The 6,491-nt window shown below is 29.0% G+C and overlaps 1 protein-coding gene across 2 annotated transcripts in view; it reads right to left on the reverse strand.

Annotated features, from left to right (window-relative positions):
* Nucleotides 1–6,491, reverse strand: part of LOC147815894 (ras-related protein Rac1-like) — a 51,022-nt gene that overhangs the window by 20,247 nt on the left and 24,284 nt on the right. Inside the window, exon 1 of one of the 2 annotated variants that reach the window (XM_087157691.1) lies at nt 2,667–2,833. The exons of the other annotated variant lie outside the window; for it this stretch is intronic. The gene's annotated coding sequence lies outside the window, so the exon portion shown is untranslated. Of the gene's footprint in view, nt 1–2,666; nt 2,834–6,491 lie in introns of those variants that run through there. 2 annotated transcript variants of the gene reach the window in all.

Raw genomic sequence — 6,491 nt, forward strand, 5'->3', positions numbered from 1 at the left:
ATAACTGAAATTATCGATAATGCTATACATTTATCGTTATCGATTATCATCAAGATATTATGGTATTATATAATTATTATTAAAGTAATACTGGTGACTTCAATCGAATTCAATATTCATCGTAGTTGGTAATAATCCTATAATCGATACTTATGGTACATACAAAATATCGAGCGAATAATATGCCATGGTGCGCACGAAATATCGTGAGGATGCTTTTTTAAAATATTAATACCAAGATTTCTAAAAAATTAATTGATATTTCTCAATACATTGATATATGGCTCAGCTGTATTAGTAGTTCAACTAGATATCTTCATTCTCTCTTTGTCTTTCTTTTGCACAAGGTTATTCCATGGTAGAATATACAAGATAAAGACTACAAGGTTATCCCAATGTTTTTTATTTCCAATGAGCTGCAAAATTGGTCTTGCGAATAATCAGACCTAGTGCGTTCTCCAGAGGTGGTATCCATCTCTTTCAGGACCACCACAATGGGTGAGATACCGTTGGGCATGTTAATTTAGACGTCTAGTTTCTGCCACACTAGATGGCAGCACCGAGACTCTATTTGGATGCTAAAGTGCACTAGGAATTTAATTTTGCCGGAAATGCCAAGAGGTTATTTCAATGTAGAGTTCTAAATCAATGATTTCTCTATCACATTTGTAGTTTTTTTTAAAATTACTAATGCCCCTGTCACAATTTATTAAGAATAATATTTTATAAATTTATAATAAAAATTATGAAATCAACTGAATAATTATTAAAACAAATCCTGCTTTCGAAATTCGTTTTAATCGAAAATACAGTCAAATCCCGCCATAAGGACCCGTCTGAGGACCCAGTATTGTGATTTCACATAATTTATTTAAAAACTAATAACGAATTTAATAAATAATTAATAAAAATTTAAAGAGAAAAACACTCACCTAGCTGAAAATGTGTTTTAATTTTGCATTTTATGAAATAAATTTGATTTTTTACTAAACACAATTTGATTTTAAGTAGACTTCATCAATATTCTTATCTACAATCTGCAAAGTATCCAAGACTTTCTGATCCACATTTTCTGCAGAAATATTCAGGATATTTGCTGCGTATTTTACTTCAGATATTGGATGATGCTGAAATGTCATTTTCTTCTAGAAGTCTTCTTTTCATTTACCAGAAATGAATACTTCATCATCTCATTAATTAGTAGTTTCCAATTATTTATTTATTTATTTTGTGAGCATAATCTATCAAACTTTTCTTTTAAAGCCGGGGTTCCCCCAAAAGAAATTCGATCGTTCAGGGTTCCATAGACCTAAAAAATCATGAATCGCTAATCTAACACTCACCATTAGTTTTTTTTAGGTGAATAACATGCTTAGAAGAGCATTTTCGGTGATTCATGCTGGTTCAACCAACATTAAAACCAACTACTAACACCAGAGCCAAATACACTTATATTTCAAGTAAAAACTAGAGCGAATTTTTGATCCCTCCTTTTTCAATGAAATTAATTTTTAAAATTTTTAGAACTTACGATGATTTATTTCTTTAAGCAGGTGTGATACGTAAAATAAAAAAGCATACGTGAAAAGAAAACACTGAAAACAGTAAAATATTATGTCAAGGGATAAGCTGTTATTTTATCTAAAATTAATACAAAATAATTGAAAAAGTATGAACAAAATGTTTAATAAAAATTCTGCGTCAAAGAGTTAATTTCATATGAGTGACATTAGACACAAAGAGTTTAAAAAGAGTGACATAAGACATTAGAGTAAACCTTTTCTTCAAACCTTGAACTCTTCTGCGGAACAGATAGCAATTTTAATTATAACTTAACCATTTCTTCGAAATCGACAAAACAAATTTCTCACAGTGTTCCCAACCTCGTAACAGAAAAAAAAATCAGCCAGTTTGGAGGTTGTCACTTTAGTAAATTTTTAAAAATATAATAAATTAAAAATAAGTTAAATGAAGTGATGAAAGATTTTCCAAAAAACGAGGTTTCATTAGTTGTGAAATAACCCATATAAAGAATACCTTAACATACAATGTGTTTTCAAAGTATTTAAAATGGAGTTTTTTTCAAGTTCTATTTTAAAGATTTTTCCTTCTTTTGTTCCTGTCTGTTTCTTTTCTGAATTCAGTGGAAGTTTCATTCACTTCCACTTTCGCCAATGAGCTATCAATTTTTCAGTCGCGCGAACTAGACCACATCCGCTTATTATTCACTAGTAAGTTTTAAATTGGAAACTGTTCTGTGAGAAAATGCATTCATAGATATATCTGATATCACTCATTGTCTAATTTAAGCATAATAGTCTTTATAATTGAGTGTGAAGAAGGAGATCCCTAGAATGGAAAGTTAAGTGATGTTGATTATACAGTTGATTTGATGTTTTATTTTTAGTCGAAAAATAATAAGTGAAATAAAAAGTCAACGTTTTATTTTATTTTATTTATTTTTTAATCGTCGTTGAACAGCCGACCCAATTTTCGGGTTTACGACTACTAATGTTCAACTCCGTAGCCTTGCAATTATAAATCCAATACAGAAGACAAGGGAACTCCTGGATCAAGTATTGGGAGAAATTTGCTTGTGTGCAATTACTTTTAAGTAATTACAGTAATAAAATTACATATTAGATATAAATAAAATACAAACATACCTGTAAACAGAGAAATCCAGGTGTTGTGAATTGTCACAGCACCAAAACAAAAACACAAGTTTCAAATTATACCAAAAACTGACACCTCCGTATTAGAAAAAGAAAATACATAAATAAAAAAACAAAAACAAAAAATGCACCACCCGAAGGAACACAGTGTTATAGACAATTGTGGATGTTCCGCAACTTTTCCCAACTTCCCAAACTTCCGCCTAGGTAATATTTCACTTGACGTTTGTTTCCGCTTTTAAAAAAATGAGATAAATAAAACGAGGAACTCGAAAGATCTCACGAAAATTTCCGGGAAAAGAGATTTTTCAGTCGCTATGTAAAAGTTAATGGATAAAAAGATTTCGTCATAAATACGTAATTGCTATCAAAGGTACCGATCTTAAACTGAAATAAGTTATTTGCAGATACAGTCTTTCCACATTTACTCATTGAGATAAGAATGCACCGAGTTAGAAATTTTTTTTTAAATTATTCAATTATTAAGAACCATATTTATGTTATCTTTAAAATTTTAATTTATAAAACATGGTACTGACAATCCTGTATTGATTGCCAAAAAAACAAAATTTCAAAACATACGAAATCCCAGTTTAGAGAATATCAACAACCCAATGAAAGATTTAACGAGATGCATATTGACTTAATTGGACCGTTACCCCCATCCAATGGAAACAGATACTGTTTGACTTGTACTGACCGTTTTACAAGCTGGATAGAAGTAGTTCCTATACCTGATATCAAAGCTGAACCAGTCGCCAGATGATTCTATGAAAATTGGACAGTTAGATTTGGAGTGCCATACAGATCGGTAAGATCGAGGATCACAGTTTGACTCTGAAACGTTTAAATCTCTTACCAACTTATGCGGAGTAAAAATCAACAGAACAACTGCATATCATCCTCAGTGCAATGGCAAAATTGAGCGTCAACATTGTACATTGAAAACTGCAATAAAATCACACAGCTCTATTAAATGGTCTGAAACTCTTCCTACTGTCTTACTTGGTCTCAGAGCTGCTCTACGCGATGACACCAACTATTTAATATCTCAGATGGTTTATGGTAAATGCATTAAACTTCCTGGTGAATTTTTTGAAAACTCAAAAGTGACAACATTAGCGGAAAATTTTATTAGCAATCTTCAACATCAAATGGAAACATTAAAACCTTTAGAGTCAAAATATTTCAAAAGGAACAAAGAGCTTGTGCACAAAGATTTAAGTTCATGTTCACATGTTTTCATGCGGATTGATAGAGTCAGGAAGCCATTAGAATCTCCTTATCAAGGACCCTATAAAGTGATGGATAAGACGGAAAAGTATTTTGTAATTAGTTATAAAGGAAAAAAAGTAAGCATTTCAATAGACAGACTTAAACCAGTGTATCTATTGAATTCTGAAAATGAGAATCCAGATTACGATGAAAACCTAAAAACTGCAAAACCTAACGAATGTTTAACATCGAATAAATTAAATGAAAATGCCGACAATCCCGAACAAAATGTTAAAATGTCTAGATTTTGCAGAAAAATGAAAAAGCCTGTTCGTTTTTTAGAGCAAAACTGTATTAATTAGATACATAAACATTTATTATATATATATATATATATATATATATATATATATATATATATATATATATATATATATATATATATATATATATATATATATATATATATATATATATATATATATATATATATATATATATATATATATATATTTTATTGTATTGAAACTGGAATTTAGAATGGTATAATTTGTATATGTGTTATATTAATATCTTGTATATATGTTTTTGTATTATGATGAATCATTATGTAGTATAATTTTGAACTGTATACATGTTGTTATGTTATATTATCATTATATGAAAAAGTTGACATACTTGCCTTGCATCGTAACTTAGTTACTGGTGAGGGAGTATCGTAGGAATGTCATAAGTCACATGTCTGTTCATCTTATTTTTAAAAGAGTTGCGAATGGCAACGAGAGAAAAAACAGATAAAAAATAATAATAAAAATGGTTGTTCTAAAAAATGTCTTCTGATTATTTATCCTGTATTCCTGTCGCGTACAGTATAAACTAAGTATTTTTTTTGTCTTGTTTAGCTTTCCATAACCGTTCAAAGGTTAAAGTTAATTACATTTACTATCATAAAAAGATTAAATTTTCTTATTCGTATTTTTATTGGTTAGTAAAATCATATAATAAGCAAAAAAGATTCAGATATAGTATTTACATGTCATCAGCATAAAATTAGTAAAAATTAAAGTCCTTTATTTAACTGTAAAAATTATTCCTTTATTTAATAGTAAAAATTAAAGTCCTTTATTTACCAACAATATTTCCTTTTTTTTTCAGCCCTTCTTATTAGTTTCTGTTACAATTATGAATTGGATTTTTACAAAATTAAAAGTTTTAAATAATAAAAAATGTTGATCCACTATTATATTTTCGAGTAATTGTATAATATTACCTTATTATAGAACATTTCATAATAAAAATATCCAGTTATCGTTCTACAAGTATTAAACGGTAAAAAAGTTATTTATATTTTCCAATAAGTTGTGCTTGTTTTTATACTAGATATTATGCAAAACTGTTTTCAGTCAATATATGTCATTAAAAGATTCAAAACAGAATAAAAATTTAATTTTTTAAAGCAACGAATTAAGTTTTCGCGCTACTGTTAAGTAAGTTCTTTGACAAAAAACATTCAAGCTTCAGCAGTTATCAAAAAGTGAATAAATATTTAAAAATAAATGTGTAAATGAAGTTTTAATGAATGACGTCAAATTCAGCAAAATTATCAGGCTTACATTTTATCTCAAAAGAATTAAAAACTAAATCTGTGGAATTAAAATTGTATTACAGTCAAAACTTTTGAAGGTATTTTATTTGGATAATGGATTCTTTTTTACGATTGATTACAAAGCAATAATGGAGATAGGTGAGCATGAGCAGAGATCATCTTAGAATAACATACATTTTCAATTTGTTTAAATTTAGTCGAAATTTTTGTTCAAAATTATAAAATGGTTTAAATTAAGGGATAAATAGTATAGCTGGTTAAGTAGCGAAGGAGCAATCATTCCACGAGCATAAATGATAATTTTTTTGCTTCATGGAAATAACAAATTCGATAATGTGGTAAATGTAAGAACAATGTTCTTGGAGTGTCAATTTGGTATACTATAGCCTACGTCACAGGTTGTGTTATTTCTACTAAATTTAACCCATGAACGGCATTTTCTGCGAGCCTAACTTCAAGCCACAAATAAACAAACGAAGTGTTTGATCGTTTAAATAGCTACTCGCCAGATTTTATTGTATTATAAAGAAAAGAAATTGATATTCGATTTTTGATTAATAATTGATTTATGTGGATAGTGGCATTTATGTGGATAGTGGCATAGAATTTAGCATTGCGTCATGGTAAATGTTATTCCTACTAAGTGGAAGTAGTTGTGTTTTTCTTATATTATACCCAATTGGAATAGTGAAAAGATACATTTCAAAGCTGTTTAATAAAATCTTTGGAGCAGCGCCATCTGTAACTTTAATAAGGCGCATGGGCTCAAGGAACCAGGAAGAAAAGTATGTAACCTCTTGTAATAATAAACTAGAAAAAAAGACTTATATAATTTTCTAAAGTTCCCAAAAGGTGTTCTGTGGAATTTTAGGGTTCTATAAGGGAGTGTCACAAAGGATCCGGCAATTAAATTAAAAAAAACAGTCATGGTTTTTAAAACCTGCGATGACATCTATTTCCAAATAACAATCCATTACTTGTTTAATATTTCCGTT

The sequence above is a fragment of the Parasteatoda tepidariorum genome, chromosome 2 (assembly GCF_982258835.1).
Source record: "Parasteatoda tepidariorum strain Cologne lab strain chromosome 2, Ptep-v5.0, whole genome shotgun sequence".
Classification (NCBI taxonomy): domain Eukaryota; kingdom Metazoa; phylum Arthropoda; class Arachnida; order Araneae; family Theridiidae; genus Parasteatoda; species Parasteatoda tepidariorum.